General features: G+C 34.1%; 1 long non-coding RNA gene across 2 annotated transcripts; it reads right to left on the reverse strand.

Moving 5' to 3' along the window:
- Positions 1-22,259: 22,259 nt before the first annotated feature.
- Positions 22,260-24,357, reverse strand: LOC109167824. 2 transcript variants are annotated; one of them, XR_002051920.1, is made up of 4 exons: positions 23,849-24,357; positions 22,845-22,951; positions 22,492-22,597; positions 22,260-22,390 (listed from the first exon to the last, which is right to left on the reverse strand). It is a non-coding gene; the product is annotated as an uncharacterized LOC109167824 (long non-coding RNA). The 2 variants fall into 2 exon arrangements; XR_002051921.1 differs by lacking the exon at positions 22,492-22,597.
- Between the last annotated feature and the right edge of the window lie 408 nt (positions 24,358-24,765).

The raw sequence follows: 24,765 nt of genomic DNA on the forward strand, positions 1-24,765 counted from the left end.
TGTTAACTTATTAAAAAGTCATAGAATATAGTTAGCATTGTGCTAACATTATAAAAGATCTCTACTTAAGAAATGCTTCTAAGGTATTAGAGATCATACAGTGAATTTGGATGGTTTCTTCTTCCAGTTGTGCACATAAGATTCAATTACCCAAGAATACCAGATTCGAGACCAATTCAAGAGAGAGTCCACAACAACAATGCTCAACTCAAGTTACGGTAACTCCAAAAGAAAAACAATATAACAGAAGAAAATGATGAAGAACTCTTCAATATAATTCATTTTTGCATACTTTTAACATTAGATAGAATACCCTATATATACTATCTCACTTCCTAACATAATGTAATTACAATAATGGAATGACTAATTATTCTCCTAATTACCAATTACACATAAATGCTAATTATTTTCCAATAATGGAATGACTAATTATTCTCCTAATTATCAATTACACATAAATGCTAATTATTTTCCTAATTACATATATAAGGTAATATATATTATTCTTGCTACAAGATCAATGCCCATCAATGGCGTATCACTCCTTGCCTCTTCGAAGATCACCTTCCTCAAGGTGGAAGTATAAGTGGTTCGTCTCATGAGTTCTACCCAACACAAATATTCAACCCAAATTTTTGGTTGAAAAATGTTAGGAAGATTGTACATCAGGTACAAGGCTTGACCGAACCAATACCATTGCAATATAGAGACAAATGAGAATTCCTCCTTGTGTAACCCGGTAACAAAATTCATTTTCTCTTGCAGTGTGTTCTCTTGGATATAAACTAGATTTTTCATGAGGTAGATTTCTTTTGTAGGAGAAACTAGTAGTACATAAATCTTTTCTGGCGCACTTTCATCCTCCTTAGTAGAACTCAAACTTGTACAATTCTTCGGGATTGGCTCTTCAACTGTCAATGGGATATTAGGAGGGGGTGGTGGTGGCTTGTCTAATATGTGTAAATTTTTCTCCTTGAGATCATGAACAATTTTATTATCAACCACATTCATTGACACCTCAAATTGTAGTTGATCTTTTGGCATTGTTTCCTTGAGGATATCTACATGCTTTCTTGGACCATCTAGTTGACTTTGATCTTTTTCCAATTTATGAAGACTGTTGTGAGACGAATAATTGCTAGTGACATGGTTAATCTCCTCAATTGATACAATCAAACTTTGCAATGTTTGATTAATGGTTTGGAGTTGGAGATTCAAATTATTGGTGTGGATAATTTGATTATGGACGGAAACTGAGAGATTTGTTACTAACCGATTTGTCATGACGGTATGTAACAAATCAATAAGTTGATTTCAAGAATTGTGATGGAAAAAAAAAAGATAATGATAAAGAAAAAATACGATTAAGGGAAAATTTTGTGGTATTTTTTTTTTCTGATTTGGTTGAGAACTTTTTTTTTTTTTTTTAATTTTCTAAGGGATGCTGCCAAAAACTGAAAACAAGAACAAAAATAAAATAAAAATAAAAAGATAGATAATACTCTCACCAATATACTCAATGAAAGCACCAATGTTACGTACTGAAATTTAGTACGCAACGGAAGAAACCTTTCGAGCAGGCTTCTGGCTCCAATCCATATTCGAGTTACGGTAACTCCAAAAGAAAAACAATATAACAGAAGAAAATGATGAAGAACTCTTCAATATAATTCATTTTTGCATACTTTTAACATTACATAGAATACCCTATATATACTATCTCACTTCCTAACATAATGTAATTATAATAATGGAATGACTAATTATTCACCTAATTACCAATTACACATAAATGCTAATTATTTTCCAATAATGGAATGACTAATTATTCTCCTAATTATCAATTACACATAAATGCTAATTATTTTCCTAATTACATATATAAGGTAATATATATTATTGTTGCTACAAGATCAATGCCCATCAATGGCGTATCAAAACATCCCTTAAGGTACCGAGAATAAACATTGGGTTTGTTCATAAAGGACCTTTGGAGAATTAAAATGCATGTAATCATAATGGATATTACTCTAATTAAATAGAGGACATATCACTATGATTCTTGTGTTTTGTTCTTTGGCGAGGGTTGTGCCAACCGGACTCTGTGTCTAATATAAACTTGGATTGATGGGCTTCGGGATATTCATTATATAGCACATAAAGATACGGTACTCATACTGCTTAGTAGACACCAATACGCCATCTAGGGTTCTGAGTTAAGTATGGGACAAATATGGCTAACGGTCTACCGTTCAAGAGGCAACACATCAAGAACATCAACTGTGGCTGGAGATCAACACGACTATCGCTTCCGCTTATACGAGGTCAGGTATATCGTATTATTCAGTATAGTTAGATTATTTATATCTAACATATATTACCAAAATTAAAATAGGAGATAGTATACAACTGCAACAATACTACCAAAACATATCATCAAACAGTAGTTCATGGCGGCGGAAATCAGCAAGAATGGTTTTAGCAACGACAGGTAGTATAAATACGTGTTAGCTAGGTGGTCTTTAGAAGCTATCCACCAGAGCAGTTACAGTTTAATTAGCTTTCCTAATAATTTGAGGTGAAGAGCCATGAAGATGACAAGAGTGGTGGAAAGGCCGGACAGCACAAGGAGGAACACCGCCGGTGGATACGCTGAATGTCAAAGAAACTACGTGGCCACAACCGGTGAGTTCATGGCCAACGGAGAAGATGGCACCCCCACCGCTCTCACCTGCGCTGCCTGCGGCTGCCACAGGAGTTTCCACCGGCGAGTGGTCGTTTCAGAGGCTCGATCTGCTTAAACATAGTATGTGAATCGCATATTGTTGTTGTTGTTTTATTTTATTTTATTTTTTTTAATTAAGAAATTTGTAACCCTTTCTTTGGTTGCATGCGAGTTTTGTGTAAATTTGTTGTGGATTGATGTTGTGCTTGGTAGAAGAACCGACCACAGAAATACATAATAACACTTACTCTTAACAGAGTTCTAGGATCCAATTGAAACTCAGCTGGATTAATTATATATATATATATATATATATATATATATATATATATATATATATATATGTATGTATGTATGTATGTATGTATGTATGTATGTATGTATTCGGAGAGAATAAACTTGTATATTTTAAAAACTTTTACGAAAACTCAAGTCCATGGAAAAACTTGAACTTTAACTGAATTTTTATGTAAAAGAGTATGCAGCGGAAAGTTAGCCCATTTTTAAAGCTTTTGCACATATTTTAACCTTATCAAGTTTTAGGTTTGGTTGTTAGGCTGGAAAGTAAATGTTGTAAGCAAAAAGCTTTTTTAATTGTTCGGCTAACACAGCATACTACACTTTTCTCCTAATTAAAACACAAAAATTATTGCATTATTATTCTTATTTTAATACAAGAACTTAATTAAGCCATCTTGATTACAAAGCCGCGGGCCTTAAGCTCTTAGGTTTGTCACAAGTATTACCACTTGTTACTCCCTCTCTTTCTACTTCACCCTAAGCCTTCGAGAATTCTCTCTCTCTCTCAATCGCCAGCTAGAATATTGCCTGTTAGCTTACGTGTATGCACTTGAATATCTTGTTCTTTGAAATTGACTTGCCCCTCATTCAAACTTGAATGGTGGCTGGTTCAATCTCTTAATCCAATTACAGAAGACTCTTCCTTTCATTTGATTCTCACAGACATTAAACAATTAATGAGTAAATTTTCTCATCTGTTTGTTTCTTTTGCTAAACGATCAGTCGAATCAAGCAGCCCATAAGATAGCAGTCTATTTCTATGCTTAGTTGTCCGAAGTGATTTTGCAACCCTCCGCTATCATTTGTAATGTTTTGTCATAAATATGGTAACATAATTTATAACTAGTAAGTGGCCCATGCGATGCACAGACTATTATTAATTTAACAAATGAGCAAATTACACTGTTGGTCCTATGACTATATGGGGGCATGTTAATTTCGCTCCATGACATTTAAAACTAATAATTTAGTCCTTTAACTATGTTTTTTTAGCAGATTTGGTCCTTTCGGCCAAATCACATGTGGAAATTGGCCGGAAAAACTTAAACATTTTTAAATTTTTTATTCATGAGGGCAAAATAGTCTTTTTACGTAAGCTGCTTCTTCTTCGCATTCATGAGCTACGGCTAACAGTTGCCTCTGCTTCCAAGAAAGAATTGTTTCAAGAATCGAAGCCCTAGATTCAGAAGCAAGGTATGATTTTTATCCTCAGCTTTTTATTCATGTCTACTGCGCATTTCTTGATTCATCTTCCCAGATCGCACGGTATAAAGCTCTATAAGAGATCTAAGCTCCCAGAAATATTCTTCTCCCTATTATAGCCACAACCATCCTCCCAATTCCAACCATGACAAAAACATAATTGTAGTATTGGTTGTGGTCCTGTGGATGATGATTTATTTATAGTATTGAAGTAGGTGTAGATGTTCATGTAAATATTGATTCTAAATTTAAAATTTATCTCCAATCAATTATTGTTAAAAACATAACATAATTATTGCAATGTAAATTCTCAATTATGGATCAACAATTATTACTCAAATTAATTTTGTGAATTACTCTCCTATCCACTAAAATCTTTTTGCTTATTATTCACTTTGATTTTCTTTTCAAATTTTTCTCAAATCATATATATAGAGAAGAGAAGAGAAGAGAAGAGAAGAGAAGAGAAGAGATAGATATAATATATATATATATATATATATATATATATATATATATATATATATATATATATAATATATGCAATATTTTATAAATTAATGATATAGACATGTTGTGTTGACTAATTTAATAATTATGTTGTTGTAATTAAAATTACATGAATTTATAAATTAATGTGAATATAATAAATGTTTTCACACTTTGGAGGAAAAAATTTTCCCTAATCATTTTGTTTTATTATATATAGAGATAGTTATAGAGATGTATTTTGTATTTGAACCATATTATGGGTGTTTAATATTTTCTCATTGACATTTCTAAAGTCATTTGAACTATGCCCCCTGATGTTATCACATCTGTGCTTGTTTTTATGGTTATTTTGAATCATCACAGTAATTAAGCTCTTTAATTTTGCTTATTTAATACATGTTTTCCTTGCTATTATCATTTAATTATGGTTCGCACTTGTTTTGAATATTTTACGGTGTTTGTTAGTGTTTTTGAACCATTTTAGGTCAAAGATATGACCAAGGGGAGTTCAAGGATGAGTTTGGAGCAATTTTGGATGAGTTCGGGGCCCAGTGGACTCGACGCGTCGAGCCAAGGGCTCGACACGTCGAAATTTTCCAGTAGCTAATTAATTCGCGCACAGGAAGTCTCGACGCGTCGAGAAAATTCTCGACGCGTCGAATATGCGTCTGTTTCTGATATAAAAATAGACGCCTAAAGTGGCGCGGATAAAAAAAACAGACGCTTAAAGTGGCGCAGCTAGGCAAAATTCAATACAAGCGCGAGATCTCTTTTCCTAATATCAATTGCGCGGATTTCAAGGCTCATATCTCCATATTAAAAGTTAGCAATTCAAGGAATCTTCCAAATTCTAAATATCATTAAAGACGACAATTTCTTTATTTAAATATAGGAATTAGAATTTGAGTCCAATTTGGTACAAGATTCCTATTTCATCTCAACTTTGTACCCACTATAAAATCCCTCCTTCCTCAACCCTAATGGGAGGACGGGGACCGAGAGAATTCAGAGATTCTTGGAGACAAGAAGGAGAGAAATCGAGAAATCAAGAGCCACAAGTTGTCTTGGAAAGCAAGAAGAAGACTAGGGAGATTTGGAAAAATCGTCTGGTTAATTCTTGTACTCTTTTGATGATTTGTAATTCTTTATTTATATTTGCTATGTATAATTTAGTCATGCTTGGCTAAATTCTTTAGAGATTCTTGGGTAAAAGTGTTTATGAACCTATGTGCCTGAGCTCTTAGTTTCTTTAATATATTATTATTTGGGTTTAATACTTGTGTTGCAATCGTGATAATATTGTTTGATGCTTGTAATTAATGGCCATAATTACTAGCTTCATAGCCATGTTTGTGTCACCAATGGGAGTTGGGGCATAAATTAGGGCACACACGATTGCACCTAATGGTTGGTCCTTGGGAAAGGGGAACTTATTAGGGGAAGTTTATTCTAGATTGTTGCCAATCGGGAGATGGTAGTAATTAGGAATAATTGAATGCTGATCTTTGATCTTATTGGGTGTTTAAGCCATGGGAGTGGAAATTCACTAGGAATAGAGATTACGGGAGTAATTCGATTCCACTTTGCATTCCCACACAAATCTTAATTCCAAACTAAATATTGCAAACGATAATTGGCACTAGGTGATTAAATACTTGAATCCCATGAATCTCAACTTCTCTCTAATTGTTTTCAAAATCCTGAACCTCTGTTTTATTTTATTTATTTTATGCCAATCAATCATCTAAGTAATTGTTAGGATTAGCTCTAATGAATAAGTTAGTAACTAGTGCTTGATACAACCACTTCCCTGTGGATCGATAACTCGTACTCCGAGAATTATTTGTTTGCAAATATACTACGCATCAAATTGGCGCCGTTGCCGGGGAGGTGGTGTTTCCAGTATTAACATTAGTGAAATCTTTATTCTAGGAGACTAGTCCATTTTTATTTTTTTTTATTTTATTTTATTTTGCTAACCCATAACAAGTTCATTGTTTTGAGTGTGATTTAGTTTATGGATAGATATGCATTCCAAGGAACCATGCCACCGTTTTACCCTCCTTCTCAAGGTTATGAGATGAGTTGGAATATGAATCGAGAATATGGAGGAATGGAACAACAATTCCCTTTCTCAAATTTTGCCAACTCTAGTCAAGGATATTATCAAGAAAGTTCATATCAAACATCACAACCCCAATGGTGCTCATTTTGTGGTGGGAATCACTTTGTGGAAAATTGTTACATGCTCAACCCCACCAACCATATCCATCAACAATCTACTCAAGGATTTTGTGCCAACATGAGTCAAGCTACTTATCAAAGATGCACACCACCTACTCCACAACCCTCACGGTGCATGATATGTGGTGGATCTCATGAGGCGGAAAATTGCTTTATCATGGATCCCAATTACAAGTATCAAGGGCGAGCTCAAGAGTTGCCGTACCAAGAGTTTCAACAAGATTGTCAATCACTTGACCAAATAATTGAGATGAAGTCCAAAGAGACCAAGGTAATGCAATTGTGCTCGAAATATCTGGAGTTACAAGATCACATGAAGGCTCAACTTGATCGCATGAATGCTCGACTCGATCACATGATAGCTCGACAGCAAGATTTGACAATTCAAGAGCCACTTCAAGATTCATTTAATGGAGAGGTTCTAGAAGAGTTGCTCTTGCCAAATGAAGGTCATGAAGTTGAGAGAAATAAAAAGGATGATGAGGATCTTAGAGAGGAAGATGAAGAATTATTTGATAAATGCATTGAGATGAAGACACCAAGCGGGGAGGAAAATGTAGAGTTGCAAAGTAATGATGGCAAGGAACATATAGAGAGTTGCCCATTAGATGAGAAAGTTCTTAATGGAGCACATGATTTGAATGAGGATGTCTCACCAATGGAGAACACTTCCCTTGGAGAGAACTTCAGAGAAATTTTGAATTTGGGAGGCATTGGAGTTCTTAAGGATAATGGCACACATTTGCCTATCTATATATCCAATAATTCCCAATACTTGCTGGTTCATGTGAATGATCCGAGACTCTCATTACTTGTTGAACAAAAGAGTGATGAAAAAGAAGGAGAAGAGAATGGAGGCATAATTCTTGATTCGGGCAAATGTGGTTCCTTACATGATGACGTGAAGGGTTCGAGCTTAAGAGAGTTTATAAATGGACACCACTTGAAGAAATACTTGGAAGAGAAAGTTGATGGAAAGAAGGGGATTTTTCTTCTCCAATCACCTGATGGCTAGAGAGGTAACGTCGAGCTAACGACGTTAAATTTAGCGCTTCATGGGAGGCACCCCATGTTATCTTTTATTACTTTCCCTATTTATTTATTGCTTTCTAGTTTCGTCTTATTTAGTTTTATTATTTTCTAGTTCGTGATTATTTTATTGCTTTTTAGTTTTCTCTTTTCTCTTGTTCTCCTTTTCTTTTATTTTGCATCAGGGATGATGCAAAGTTTTAAGTGTGAGGGGGAGGAATCATTAATTTGGGGATATTTCTAAAATTTTTAAAATTTTTGCTTTTGCTTGGATGACTCATATGCTATTTTTGGTGAATAAGTTACTTGTCTTAGCATGCAGTTACAATTACTCTCTCTTGTTGGTTTGTGGTTTGTTTTAGTGGTGCTTGCTGCATCTCAATTTGTGATGGATGATTTGAGGTGTAACACATATTTGATCTATTCTCTTGTCAATAGCTTTGTTAACCACTTAATAATTGGATTAGTTCTTGATCTTGTGTTTTGCATTGCTAGTGAAGGCTTATGTGAGATTCCGGTCATGGGTGTTTTGCTAGAACTTGCCTCATTACTCACTAAGTGATGTCTAAGTTTTGCATGTTTTGAAGTGATTTAGGCCATGTTTGTTTAGCCATAGCCTTTAAACCTGTCCCTATATATATTTTTATCCTTCGTATCCCCAGTGTGCCTTTTGTTTGTTTAAATAAGTGCTAAGCACTTATCCCCTCTTTGTGATTGTTTTTCTTTGATTTACCCCATTATTATAACCCTTAACCCGTGGCCAAATATTTCCCTTCCACCCTTGAGAGAATGAAACTTTTATCTTTATCTTTTCCGTAAGAAGAGTTTTATGGAGTTGTGCTAAAAAAAAAAAAAAAAAAAAAAAAGCAGCTAGTGTTACAAATGTTCAAGTGTGGAGGTCATGAAAGTTTGGATTAAAATTATCTTGCTATATCCAAAAGAATTCCAAAGACAAAGAAAAGAATGAGAAAAAAAAAAAAAAAAAAAAAAAAAAAAAAAGATTGAAAGTTTTTGAGTTTGGATCCCCACTTTACCAAAGAGATGCTAAGTTCTTAAAAGAAATTTGCTCCTTGGAATTATGATTATCTCATCTCTTCCAAATTTTGAAAAGTTTAGATAAATTGTGACATTCTCTTTTTTTGATTAATTTTTCCATACCACTTCTTTGTTAACTATCACCCGTAGCCCCATTTCAAGCTAAATAAAGTCCTATTTGATCTTAGCATGAATTCTTAGATTTGATCTAGGGGAGTATGAAGGGCAAGCCTATGGGATCTCATTCATGAGCCGTGTCTTGCATAATCTCAACTGAGTATTTGTCCACACTTGATCCTCACATACTTTAAATTCTTGGTGCTTGGTTATTGGCTTGGAAATGGGTCTCTTATGTGCCAAACTAATTTGATTCTTGAAGCTTGTTGTTTTGAAGCAAGTTGGTTGGTGGTTTGAAAGGTTGTGCAAGAAAGAGCATGAGTAATTTGTATGTTTTGACTTGTGATTTTATTCCTTAGTTTTGCTTGAGGACAAGCAAAAGCTTAAGTGTGAGGGGGTGATGTTATCACATATGTGCTTGTTTTCCTAATATCAATACAAGCGCGAGATGGCCCCCACTCACATAATTTTCTAGATCTGCCTCTGTGTATATCTATAATGAAGAGTGTTCTTGAGTGAGCCTTGTTTATGAGATCCCTTGTTATGTTGTTGTTATCTCTAGTTATTCTGTCCCTTGAATCTTGAGTTGAGTTGAGCATTATTGTTGTGGACTCTCTCTTGAATTGGTCTCGAATCTGGTATTCTTGGGTAATTGAATCTTTTGAAAACCTCAGTTTAGTTGGTTAAGTTGATATATATTCTATATGTCAGTCTTAAAACCTATTTTGAATACAAAAGTATATATATGTATGTAGTTTTACGAGTTGGAGTGGAATTTACTTAACATTCTTTCGCTAACATTTCAAAATATGTTTTCAAGATCTTGATCTTGTAGCTAGGTGAGAGCGTGGCGTAGAACTAGTATCCCGAGTTGTTCCTAGTATAATGGTTTAGATTAGATCTTGAGTTGTTTTATAGATGCTTTGTATTTGGATTTGAGTAGAAAACCTTTGTAGCATGTGCATTTGGGCTTAGTTGGTAGTCCAAGCGAGGCATATAGCACCCCCTTGAGTTTAAAGTTTGAATTTGCTTCTGTATTCCTGTATATTTATGTATTTAGAAAATTGGGGTTGTTACAAATATCCTATGTGTTGGGAGTTACGGTAGAAAACATCACGGATACTTGGACTAAGAGTCATTCATTTTGAGGTCTTAATCTCCCTTTTGACATTGACTTTTCATTAGACAATTTAGTGTTTGATAATAAGTTAGTGGGGTCCCAATTCATGACATCCAATTATTATAAGCAATGTTAAGATATCAAGTTGGGGCGGGGGGGCTGGGGGTGTGGGGGAATTTTTAGGGCATCAAAGTGTAACGAATGAAGCTCATTAAAAGGAAGCATTTGGTGAAAAATAGGATTTAATCTTTTCATCCATTGATTCAGTCCAAATCAACGTTCAGAATGAAGCTCATTAAAAAAATGTGGTGGTATTATAGTAATTTTTTGTAAGTTACTTTTTTTTTTTTCTTCTAGAGCATTTTTTCCCTTCATGTAGAGCACATTGTTGTATCTTATAGTTTTTAGATCGTAGGTGTTACATATAAATAAATAAATATATATATATATATATATATATATATATATATATATATATATATATATATATATATATATATAGAATTACAATCATATAGGAACCCATCTTTAGGTAGGAACTTAGGAACTAATCTAAGCCTTTTATTTTAATTAATCAAGGTTCATGTTTATTTTGTTTAATTATTTTTTTTTTCCCGTTGATTTGGTTATATTTTAGGTAAACAAGGGTATTTTAGGTTTTTGGGTGGTGTACGTAGATTGAAGCCGCGACCTTCTCGCACGTTCTTCGCAGTCTAAAGTTGTGAGTCGTAGGTTGGACTCTGTCGTCGTCGCATAGCTTCCTCACACCCAAATTGCGATTGGTTTGTGCTCTCCCTCGTCGCTGCCTCAGTGCTCCATATCAGATGGTCGGCGGTACGGTGATGGTAGGAATTCCAAATGTCCTCGTTGGGTGGTGATGGAGGTTTCGAGTTCTGTTGCGCTCCTTCTCTCTTTCTCTATTTCTCTCTCTCCGTCGCGTGAAGTTATCAATGAAGAAGACAATCTTTTGAGCTATAATTTTCATCTTTAATGGTGATTTAATGTTTCTTCTTCAACTTCCTGGTATCACATCACTGTTATATGTATACGGAAGTATAAACCCAAATTTGTTTATGTAGTTTAATACCTCAAGCATTTTTAGTCTTTTAATGTGTTTTTTTTTTTAATTATTGTTATGAATTTGCTACTTACCATGGGGCACCATCTCTTCGGATTGCCAAGAGAAAATTTGATATATTTCTGTTAATTTGACCGGGGGACTGAGCTTGTAGTTTTGGTAGGTGATGTTGATGGGAAATTTGAGGCAATTTGATTGATATTGTTTATGAAAGAGGTATGATAACTTGGGTAATCTTACCGTTTTTTTTTTGTTGGTTTGTTTTTGCTTTTCTTTTTATTATATGTTGCTAGATATTTATCTAGGCTGGTTCTTTGTAGGTCAAAGAGACAAAGAGCTCTGAACAATACGAGTTTAATCATCACAATATGGCAATGCATTCTCTAAAAAATATTGCTCTTGGTCTGTGTGATACCCACAAATATTCTCTTTTCTTATTCTTCGCTTCATCTTGTTGAGTAATTCAATTTAATAATAAGGTTGTTTTTTGTTTTACAATGTACTATCAGTTATTAGCGAATGCACCACATCTACAATCTACTTGCTTAAAAGTTAGGACTGGTATGTGTTTTCGTGGTTATATCTATTACCATTTGTGTTTGATTTTGTCTATGGTCCTCGTGTATTCATACTCTCAGTATTATTCCGCATTATGGGACACACAGTTCAACCAAAGTGCACACCAACTTGTATCTCATTTTTCCATACAGAAATTAATTCTTACACGTTATGGCACACACAGGTTAACCTATGTGCACACCCTAGTTTATCACATCAATATGGTTTTCCTGTGTTCCTTCAAACAGTAATGTTGCACAGTATGACACACACAGTTCTACCTAAGTGCACTCACAGATGTTTAACGTATTTTGCATGCACCTTTTTTTTTTCCTTTTGTTTGATTTTGTTGCTTATTTAGTTTCTAATATTTTTTATCCATGTACACCTTTTGACAAAATGATTTGTTGTATGTATTCCTGGATGATGTGGTTGATGATTGGTGTGGGACTGTTGTACGGAAGCTTGTTCCTAGAAGGATGCAGATGCGTTGGAAGACAGTTATAGGAAGAGCAAGTCTTAATTTCAAATCATTAGATCAAGTAAACCAAAAGATGTCCAGAGATAGAAAAGAGCAATGTACTCAACAATATTACACAAATACCTCTCTTAGTGTAATGCAACACATTAATACCCCGTCACCCTCCCCACACTTTACATTTTGCTTCTACTTTATAATCAACCATTTATTTTATCATTTTAAAACATATCTGACAATACCATAATGTTTATGATGTACTATGTTAATTATTTGATGAATTTAGCAGATACAAACATGTTTGTTGTTAATAAAATGACGTAGTTTATTATTATTTTTTTTTTAGAGTAACCTAGGTATCTATTCTCATATAAATGATTGATCATTAACGCTTGTCACATGTTTACTGTTAAACAGGTTTAAGGGGTATTGGTGCATGCACAACCGTATACGGGTGCATGAACACATTCGTTAACCTAAGTGCACACGGTATTTAGTATATCAATTTTTTTAGTATCATGGCACAAACTCGTTGACCCAAGTGCACACACAGTTCTATGTAAGTGTACACCAATCCAAGTGCACACCAAACTGTTTAAGATCTTTTCCTACACAAACTAATTTTGTAAATTATGGCACTGCACGCACAATGTATCCTAAGTGCACATAGTCGACCCAAGTGCACATCATAATCTATCAATCCAAGTGCACACCAACTTCTTTTGCATCTTTTCATCCACATACTCATTATTAACGTTATGGCACACACAGTTTAACCTAAGTGCACAACATAGTGATTAACACCAACCTTGTTTTGGTGCATGCACACATTCGTTAACCTAAGTGCATACCGTATTTCGTATATTAGTTTTCTTGAGCACCATGGCACAAACTCGTTAACCCAAGTGCACACACAGTTCTATCGAAGTGTACACCAAAATTTTTAACATCTTTTCATACACACACTAATTCTGTAAATTATGGCACACATGATGTAACCCAAGTGCACACAGTCAACCCAAGTGCACGCAATATGGCACACACACAATGCAATATGGCATACACACACCCTCTACGTTATGACACATTCATTTTTACTCAAGTGCACACAGAAGTGTATAATATCATCCTAGTTTTCGTAGATTCAATCTATTAGAATTTTTGCACATAATGGCACTCATAGGTCAACCTAAGTGCACGCCGGTTCATGATCACAATAATTATACATATTATGACACACTCAGTTTTACCCATGTGCACAACGTCATCTTTAACATCATCCTGCTCATATCAACCTAAGTGCACTCCTATTCATGGCTGCTTTAATACTTCACAGTATTTCACACACATGTAAGCAGCAGTTCACACTCATTCATCACATAATGGCACACAACACATACTTCCATGTTATCCCCCCTGCCGGTCCTTCTTCTCAGTCGCCCGTCGCACATCAAAGCCTATTGTCGTTACATATGTTGTGTAGAATTAATTCCTGCTTCCAACCTAGGAAACTGCTGCCTGACAAAAGGCTTCAGTGTCTCATCACACTCTGGAGTCCAGTACTTTGTTGATCCTGGAGAAATATCTAATGAACAGCCGGATGAACTCCCTGATGTGCCGTCATGACCTATAAAGTAATGCCCTCGTTATTTCAACATAGTATATAGTTAGGCTAAATGGCACAAACAATTGGCCCTACGTGCACGCAGTCAGGGTTCCAGTGGCTAGTATGGCACATTAATTACCCCTTAGGTGCACACACGGCTAGCCAACACCTCAAAGTGTTGGATGTGTATAAGGGCACATATATTATATTCTCCATAGACGTGATTTTCGCGTGTGCCCTTCCTCTATCTGCTGTGTGCACACAACCAAAGTGGATCGTACAGGGGGTGTTGTGCACTTGGGTATCGCAGTATGTGCAGTACTAAGCAGCACTACTGTACGTGTTAGCCATTTGTGTGCATTTAGGATGTCCTGACTGTGCCGACGTGAGTCCCCAAAAAATGCCACCATGTATTCACGAGAACCAGACTAAGGATTAGCATAATATTTTAACCATTGTACTACCTTCCTCTCTAAAAGCACTACACAAAACACACAGAGAATACCAGCACCCCTCATGGAATTGTTTGTGCATGCGTAGAGGTATTCAATCTCATCCCAAATTCAATGATGCACGGGAACAACGAACAAATATTTCACTTACCAGTGTCGTCACTTGCCATCATTCCGCACCGAACTTCGTTGACCACTTTTCTTCGCCGCGCTCCGAAACATCTCATACGGCGACCGCAGACAGGATTGCAGTATCTCAGTCCAATTGGTTTCCTTCCGTATCTTGTCATCCTAAAACCTAGGAAGGAATCTAAATATAATATTAGTTTATAATTAGTTGATGGTCAGAATTACACTATTGCCCTTTCTAATTAATTATGTTTAAGATCCAGATAAAAATGACTAATTATCTCGACCTTAGATTGTGTAAATTTTAATGGCTTGGATAAGTTCTTAAGTTCCTACCTAATCAATGGTTCTTACTTGAAGGCCTCCCTATATATATATATATATATATATATATATATATATATATATATATATATATATATATATATATATATATATGTATATAATTTTGCATACAGTTACTGACTCAAAATAATTTTATTATTTCTCCAGTGATAGATATATCAATCATGATATATCTTATCTTATGGAAGATGAGTTTTAAATCACAGCAACTTCCATGTAACTTCAAACAGATATATTTTTCATCTATAAATATATTGGAGAAACATCTGATAGGGACAGGCAATTTACAGACAACTTACAAGCATTTTACAAGCAATTATTTTGCAGGAAACCAAGATACTTCACAGGCTTACATCTCTACAGGAAATTCTCAAACAAAGCAACTTGAAAATTTCATTCATCTTCTTGTATCGCATAAGATTTAAACTTGAACCTTGTTGCTTTTATAGAGGGAGATTTAAAGCTTATAGGAAAGTGATTACACGCCTGAAGGTATCAAATAATCCAGTTTTTGTTCCCTGTTGTATTCTGTATTATTGTTGTATCTCAAATGTATTACAGATTACAAGCACTTTTTCCAACAATCTATAAGCTTTAAATTATTAACCTGTGATCATGGTCTTGTCTTGAAAGTTTTGAAGACAAGAGGTTAGGCGTGAAAGAGCAGTTTCCAATCACGAAAATATTTCAGACTGAGAATTTCGAATTTGGTGTTAAGGATGACAGATATCACTTTCTATTGTACAAGAAGGTTTTTCATGCGAATTTTGCATGTTATTCATGGCATGCTGTGTACATGTTGTACATGTGGATTAAATTCATGTTATGCAGTTTTTGTTTTCATCTTCACTAAAAGTCATGGGGCATCAAGTGATGCCGAGATGATTAGTGAGATGTGTAAAATGATTTTATTTAAATAAATCATTTTGTTAGCCATGATTAATTGGCATGAGAAGAGATGTGTACTTCCCTAGAGTGGGTGTGCGGTTTCAGCGTATCAAAGGCCGAAAGTGATGATTACAAGGCAAGATATTATTTACAGGACGAGATCGGTACAGTACCTTTTATATCTTTGTCTCGGCCTTGGCAGGTACGTAAGTTTTATTTTACTTACTGGTTAAGTTCTAGATTATGTCTAGAAGATATGTATGAGATTCTTTTGAATTTTGCACAGCCTGTTAAATACAAGGATATGTTTATGCATGTATATAAATTTTTTGATATTGTGACTTTGTCTCGGTTGCATGCATAGTATACAAGATACATGTATAATATGTTGGATCTTGAGGTGCTATAAATCTGCCAAATTTGAATTAATTTGGTGTTATCAATTTTTTGTTTTCTTATGCATGGTTACAATGTTTAATGATTGTAAGTTGGAAATAATTTCAATGTCATGCATGAGATTATTGATTATTTAAAGCACACGGATGATTTTTATCCTTGTGAAAGCTTTTGAAATATTATGTTATTAATATTTCTGATAAAGCCATAAATGCCTTTGAAATATTCTGTTATATTTCTTATGAAGGGATGCAGAATGTTTTATGCATGAGATATGCATAATGAAATTCATAATATTTATGAATGCCTTTAACACAAAGTTTCTCATTTCGAGAATGGGTTAAAATTCTGAAAGCCAAAAAGTTTACTAGTTTATCTAGTATGGCTGGCAGTTAGCAGTGAAAAGAAAGTTCAAATTTAAATCATGGATTATGATTTAAGTTGGTATGATTCTTCAGTTTATAAGAAACATGAAAAGTTAAAAGCTTAAAATCGAAATGGTTTATTCTCCAAAGTTGATGTTCTCTGAATGGAGGAGGTTTATTCTCCAAAGTTGATGATGTCTCAAATGGAGGAGGTTAAATTTTTATTTTAAGAAGTCCTCACTGCTAATAAGTTCAACATGATGATTGAAATTCTTGGTTGTAGAATTTGCAGGATATAAATATTTATTGATTAGGAACCTATTAAGTGGGTTCTGGTTATAATCAATTAAATATTTTATTTCACCAGTTCATTAATAGGATATTAAAATTCTATCTATCATCATGTTCAATTGGCTAAGTGGATGAGATTAAAAGGAATTTTGATATACTTGAGTAAAACCATTAATTATGCTGGTTTAGTATATTTAATAGAAATTTCCATCCTAAAAAGATATGCTAATGCCAGTTGAATGTATAATCATGAAACTTGTTCCTCATTTAGTAGATGGATATTTCTGCTTGGAGGAGGTGTTGTTTTATGGGTTTCTAAAAGCAAAGTTGTTTTTTCAACTACGGCATCTGAATTTCTTGCGTTGGCTTTGACATGCAAGAAGTTGATTGGCTAAGGAATTTAATTATTTAGATTCCGGTTTGGCCAAAACCGATGTCACCAGTTTAGTACATTATGACAATGCTACTACATTGGCCATATCATATAAACAAGTGTTTATAATGGCAAGTGAAGGCACATGGGCTTGAGATTTAGCTATGTGAAAAATCCTAGGTAATAGTGTTGTAGCACTGGACTTGGTACAGTCCCGATTTTAACGGATCCGTTTGCAAGAGTCCTTGCAAGGGACATGGTTCATCGGAAGGGGTACGGAAAGCCTAAATTAAAGTTGCAAGTGAAGGAAAGCTCAACTCACGTCTAAGTTATTACGTTAGACCTTGAGTTCAATGTAGATGAGTGCTTCATTTTGTGATTTGCAAGCATCAAAAGTTTAATTAAAATTGTATCCAAAGAAAAGGTGATGCTTGGTTCTGCATTGTTGTAGGGATGAGTTTTTACTCTTAACTGATCTTTTGAAAAAATGCAAGATGCAGTGTATGAGATAAAAGATTAGCCTCTGTGAGCATGAAGTGTGACCGCTTCAAACAAGTTTGGGCTTTACTTGGTATGTGCTCATTAAATAAGGATACGGACACATGGCCATAATAGTGTCAAGTTACAGTGAGTTGTAATGACTGTAAAACTTGTGTGTGTTATATCTACGTTTCTTCAAAGTGACTGCGTGATTCAAGGTTCGTCCATCACTGCAATCCGAATTAATGTAACGCATATAATACTATGTGAATGTTCAATCTCTAAGACACTTTCATTTATGCATGAGTTTTGGATTTATCTTGGTAAAGTATTAATCTTTACTATATAAATGGAGGAGGAATGTTGGAAATTTATATAGTAATGGAGATTAATGTTTCAGATGAACTACCATGAAAGCTTAAATAATATTTGGAGTTGTGGAGTTGTAAATATTATTTTAGTTTGGTAGAAAGTTAATTAAAATACTGGGAGAAATGTATATAGTTAATATGCTTGAGAGTATATAGCTATATGCTTGTGATATATAGCTAATATGCTTGAGAGTTATAGCTAATATGCTTAAGAGTATTAATGCATATTTGGATATTTTCATGCGTAAGGTTTTGGGGCATTTTGAAGTTATATGCTTCAAAACTACACTTAACGTGCTTGGAATATGCTCTTCTATTTATGCATTTTGAAGCTATATGCTTCAAAGTTACACTTAACATGCTTGGTATATGTAGCTGTATGCTTGAGATTATTGAACTACATATATGGATATTATTTATATTTATTCTTTGCATGTTTTCATGCGTAAGGAATATATAAATATATATATATATATATATATATATATATATATATATATATATATATATATAATTTTGCATACAGTTACTGACTCAAAATAATTTTATTATTTCTCCAGTGATAGATATATCAACTAGGATATATCTTATCTTATGGAAGTTGAGTTTTAAATCACAGTAACTTCCACGTAACTTCTCCAAACAGATATATTTTTCATCTATAAATATATTGGAGAAACATCTGATAGGGATAGGCAATTTACAGGCAATTTACAAGCATTTTACAAGCAATTATTTTGCAGGAAACCAAGATACTTCGCAGGCTTACATCTCTACAGGAAATTCTCAAACAAAGCAACTTGAGAATTTCATTCATCTTCTTGTATCCCGGCCCATAAGATTAAATCTTGAACCTTGTTGCTTTTATAGAGGGAGATTTAAAGCTTATAGGAAAGTGATTACACGCCTGAAGATATCAAATTATCCATTTTTTGTTCCCTGTTGTATTCTGTATTATTGTTGTATCTCAAATGTATTACAGATTACAAACACTTTTTCCAAACATATACTACAGATAGAAAGCTTAGGAAGCTAATGAAGGTTTCAGAATGAGCTAGCTAGCTAGTATATTTGATCATCATATATTGCTAATTTAATATGATTTATTCATTTGCAAATCAAATACCACGTACACTTGAATATGTGTGCTTCTAATGGAAACTTCATACTATACTAATTAATTGATGAATTGAATTAACTTGATTTTTAATGATAAGCTAAATCTGTTGAAAAGTATGTTTTTTGAATTGGCTTGCATCATCAAAGGCTTAGAGATTCAAGATCAAGAAAATACTTTGGCATTCATCAAGTCAATCTCAAGCCGAGTCTATATCATAGTTGGAGATTCAACATATCCTGTGTTATCAACCAAACCTTCTCTACTTGTGTGAAGTAGAAATAGGCGGAGTAGTAAGTGGTAATACTTATGAAAACCTAGCTAAGAGCTTAAGGCCGGTGGCTTTGTGATCAAGGCTGCTTAAGTTCTTGTATTATACTAAGAATAATAATGCAATAATCTTTGTGTTTTAGGAGAAAAGTGTAGTAGGTTGTGTTAGCCGAACAACTAACTAAAAAAAGCTCTTTGCTTACAACATTTACTTTCCAACCTAGCTAACAACCAAACTTAAAACTTTGATAAGGCTAAAATACGTGCAAAAGTTTTAAAAATTTACTAACTCTCCGCTGCATATATACTCTTTTACATAAAAATTCAGTTAAAGTTCAAGCTTTTCCTTGGACTTAATAAGTTTTACATATGAAATTGAAGGGATACACGTCAATTGTTCCCTCAATGAGGCCGTAAACAATAATGGAATTTCAAAAAGAGATAGAGTGCTTCCTCAAAATAGCTACATTCTCTATAAAGTTAATTAGAAATTAAGTTAAACGTAAAAGTTGAATGATTTATTTCCCACTAAAACTAGCTAGCCATCATAAATTCAGTTAAACCTTTCAAAGTTGACAATTCCATACTGAATTTGAAACATTGATATAAATTTGATCAAACTTTTTAATGTCATAATTTCATACTGAATTTGAAACATTGATATAAATTTGATCAAAACTTTTTAATGTCATAATTTCATACTAAATTTGAACTCTAGATGATGAGCCACATAAATTTGGTTAGAACATTTTAATGTGGTCTAATTCCTTAGCTTAAACAAATTAATCATCACATTGCTTCTTTTACATAAAAATTCAGTTAAAGTTCAAGCTTTTCGTTGGACTTAGAAATGGCGCGCTGTTTCTTTACTTAAAGAAACGTCGCCATTTTTGGACGGTGTGCCACAAAATTTTGTGGACCGCGGTCCACAGTATAATTTCTGATTCATTCTATACCAAATCTGGTGACGACAAATATAATATAGCAGGTCCGGGCATTGATTTGTTATTCATCAATTCATCTAAATATCCATTAATGCACAATCTTGTTGGTTTTTTCTTCGAACGCCGTGCAACTCTCGTGCGACACAACCTTAACTTTTACAATTACTTTCATCACTTTAAAGGGTAATGGTTTTGCTGATGATGTTTGTCTAATTGTCTTTGCTTCCCTACTACTACGTTGTTGTCTCTCGCTAATCACATGCACTGTCTAATAAAAGTAAATTGCTTAATTGGCTTCCATTCTTGCTGATTTCCGCATCCATGAACTACTCTATCTGATGATCTGTTTTGGTAGTACTGTTGCAGTTGTATACTACAGAAAGCTTAGGAAGTATGGTTTGAGAATGAGCTAGCTAATTGAAGGTAGACACACCAATTGTTCTCTCTATGACGTCGTAAATAATACTGGAATTTCAAAAAGTGATAGAATGCTTACTTAAAATAGTTACGTTACACTACACCAAAACCGTCATTTAGCGGCGGTTATTTTGTTGTTTAGCGGCGATTGTGAACCGCCACCAAATTGTTTAGCGACAGTTCTCCAACCGTGACTAAATGGTGTGTCGCGAAGGATTTAGCGGCGGTTTTCAACAACCGCGGGAATTAATGGGAAAATCATTTAGCGGCGGTTATGGTCGAATTTAGCAGCGGTTACAACCACCGCTAAAATGAGGTGCTTTGCATTTGCTTTTAGCGGCGGTTTTCGCTAAAATGAGGTTTAAAAAAAAAAAAAAAAAAAAAAAAAAAAAAAAAAAACTTTTAGCGGCGGTTTTGCAGCCGCCGCTAAATTTATTTATTTATTTAAATTTTAGTAGCTATTATTAATTGTTGCTAAATTTTTTTCTTTATTTATTTTTAAAAATTTTAATGGCGGTTATTAAGTGTTGCTAAATAATTTTTTGCTTTTATAATTAAGTATGCTAAATGTTTTATAATTACATTATTATATTTTTAAATTATCATTTAATTATATTTCTTCAAAAATCTTTATATTAAGATTCATATTACAATCACAAATAACCTCTATGTACACATTTAATTGGAAAGAAAATCAATTATAACTAATATTTATAACAAAAACAAAGAATCTTTATATACTCGAAGCCAATTATTTTAGAAACTCCCAAACCAAGAAAGCTTTCTAAGAAGCCAGTACAAGAATGCTTATTAATCTATTGACATTCAAAAGGAAACCAAAAGGCCAAATTTCATAGGAAGATGATGAACATTGTCTAAATCCTGTCGCTTTGGCTGCTTTAATACTGTTGAAATCCAAGGGATTCTTCTTCAATCCAACACTGTACTTTATCAGAGGAAGTTCACTAGTACAAAAAAAGGTTTTAGAGTCTCCCATAAAACACTTTCCGAGTCACCTGTACAGGTGACTCGGATCTTGGAGACTGTGAAAGTCCTCCACTTTCCGAGTCACCTGTAAAGGGTGACTCGGAAAGGGGAAGATGATTTTTTTTAATTTTTTAATACGGACTTTCCAAGGCACCTGCTCCGCTGCAGGTGCCTCGGATAGTCCTTTATCATTATTTTATTAATTTGTTTCCAAGACACCCACTTACAAGTGGGTGCCTCGGATAGTTATTTATTATTATTTTATTAATTTGTTTTCAAGACACCCACTTACAAGTGGGTGCCTCGGAAAGTTACCATTTTTTTAAAAAAAAAAATAAAAATAAAAATAAATAAATAAATAAATATATATATATATATATATATATATATATATATATATATATATATATATATATATATATATATATATATATATATTTGTGTACAAATAGCTAATAAATCTAAAACATTTTTTTACCATAAGCATTTCAATCTCCTCCTTTGTTGGGCAAAACATAATGATGTTCTCAACTTGATCAGCATCTATTGTCGAATCTTCCAAGGCAAGCACAGAACTCTACCAAATAGAAGAAATGTATCAGAACTCAGAAGCATAAGTATATATCATTTCATATACATTTTGTTCAAACAAAACAACATATCCAGTGCATGCATCACCTGCATAAATTCAGGAAGTTGAGCTCAAAATAACAAATTAGAATTAAGTCTCAAACCAACATTGAAATAGCTTTTATCAAGTGATGATAGAATCAGAAGTCATCACCTGCACAAATTCAGGAAGTTAAGCTCAGAACAGCAAAAACTAGAATTAGCTCTCAAACCAACATTGAATTAGCTCAGAACAGTAATGAATTCATGCTTTCTACTAGAAGTAATTGAGAAAGGGTGCCTGTATGACCTTCCAACAAATATTCTCCTATTCAGGAATAAGAGACTTCCAAATAATATTAGCTATATTAACAAGAAATGACTATTTTACCAAAATAGAGTATATGATCATTAACGTTTACCTTTCAAATCTTTCTTTTGGAGGTAGCAATGCCCTCTTTGACCGCAGCCCTTTTACTATAGATGTTACCTTTTCCATCCCATCTTCAACTTTATCATTATTCCAGCTCTGCAAAAATAAGATTGAGTTTAAATTAAAATGCCATCTTTAAGACACATGTAAACAAGCATACAAAAATTATTAATGGTAGGCAATTGCTATCATGATGTCACTGTCCATTATATGAACTGGGAAAAACAATTTGCATGACAGAATGGCAGCAACATTTAGGATACATGTAACACAGATCTATAAAATGCTACAAAGGAAATCCACCAATTCCTTAGACATGCACACAGATCTCACCTCAACAGTTGAAGGATTGTACTAGAAAAAATGATTGAATGCGTGTTTGAATTCATAAGTTGCAGTAGAAATTTAATGTTCAAGAATCATAAAGTGGTACTTATATACTCATTTTTGTAGTAGTGCTTGGTGTAAAATGTATATCCATTTATGTCATAACCTTCATAACAATTCACAAGTAATTTAGGCCGATATGATAACCATTTGATGAGTCAAAAACTTATCAAAATACAGAACTTAATCAAAGCAAAAGTGTTATTTAATTTAACTCAAAATGGCCAACAATGCTCAATGAACCATGAGGGAGCAAGCAAATTCCTATCTATTGACAAATTCCATCCCCTCCCAACAAATACAACTCAAAGTGAAGAATATTTATTATCAATTATTAGATAATGTTTAAAGAACAGTAATCATTAGATGTTAGAATGGCAACAGTCAACCTCGTTTTGCACTCCAAATTTTATAAACAAACAGTTCCTGCTTGACTAAGGATGTGTACTTTGAACTACAACAGAACTCCAAATCCAAATCCGCAGCAGTTTACAACAGATCAGCTAATTGGAGAATGCACATAGAGAAAAATGCAGCAACTAATTCACACAATGACAGCATTGGGGAAAACAAGTAAGAAATTAAGAAATGGAAATACAGATATACCAATTTCTCAGAGCTGATCGAAGGATTAAAGCCATGGAGGAAGTGAGGCATCCTTCCATTCGACATCTCCGCACCAAAAGCCTGTGTTCTTCCGTATTTCAAAATTCAAGTAAAATTCAAAGCCCTACACCCCATCAAAGCTCGAAAGCTTTCCTTAACTGCATTTTCCTCACTCGAAATAGGGACGCGAATTGTGAAAAAGCTCAGAAGAAGCTGAGAAAAAAGGGGAATTTTTTACTGAAAACGACTCGTTGAAGGAAAAAAGAAGATGGGAAATTTTGATGAAATTCGCATTATATTCACAGGAAGAAAATGCTCCCCGTGTGAACACCCAACAGCGAGAGTGGCGAGGCAGACGGCGAGCTGACGGACGGATGGCCTGCGCGGCGGACAGACGACGATCGGAGAAGGCCGGGACGATGACGCGGACGACGGACGATGAATACCACAGCGGACAGACGACGATCGAGGGGCCGAGGAAGGAGATCGAAGGGCGTTTGTCTTTTTTTTTTTTTGGCACAAGTGTCAAATAGGCACATCTACTGCTGCGAAGTGCTCAATTTCCACCACGAACTAGATTAAGTGTCAAATAGGTTCATCTACGAGTTAAATTTGTTCAATTAGCTTTTTTTACAGGTTACCTATTTAATTATTAAAATAAATAAATAAAATAAAATAAAATAAAAAAAGAATACAGCCACCGGCTGTCCTCGCCGGATAGCCACGACTGTCTTTGAAATGGCAGCCACCGGCTGTTCGGCGAGGATAGCCGGTGGCTGTATTCTTTTTTTTTTTTTTTAAATAATTTTTAAATTATTTTGAAATTAATTTTTTAATAATTGAATTGGTAACTTGCAAAAAAAGTCAATTACCTACAAAAAAAAAGTTAATTGAACAAATTTAGTAGGTAAGTGTAG

This window comes from Ipomoea nil, unplaced genomic scaffold (assembly GCF_001879475.1).
Source record: "Ipomoea nil cultivar Tokyo-kokei standard unplaced genomic scaffold, Asagao_1.1 scaffold3170, whole genome shotgun sequence".
NCBI lineage: Eukaryota > Viridiplantae > Streptophyta > Magnoliopsida > Solanales > Convolvulaceae > Ipomoea > Ipomoea nil.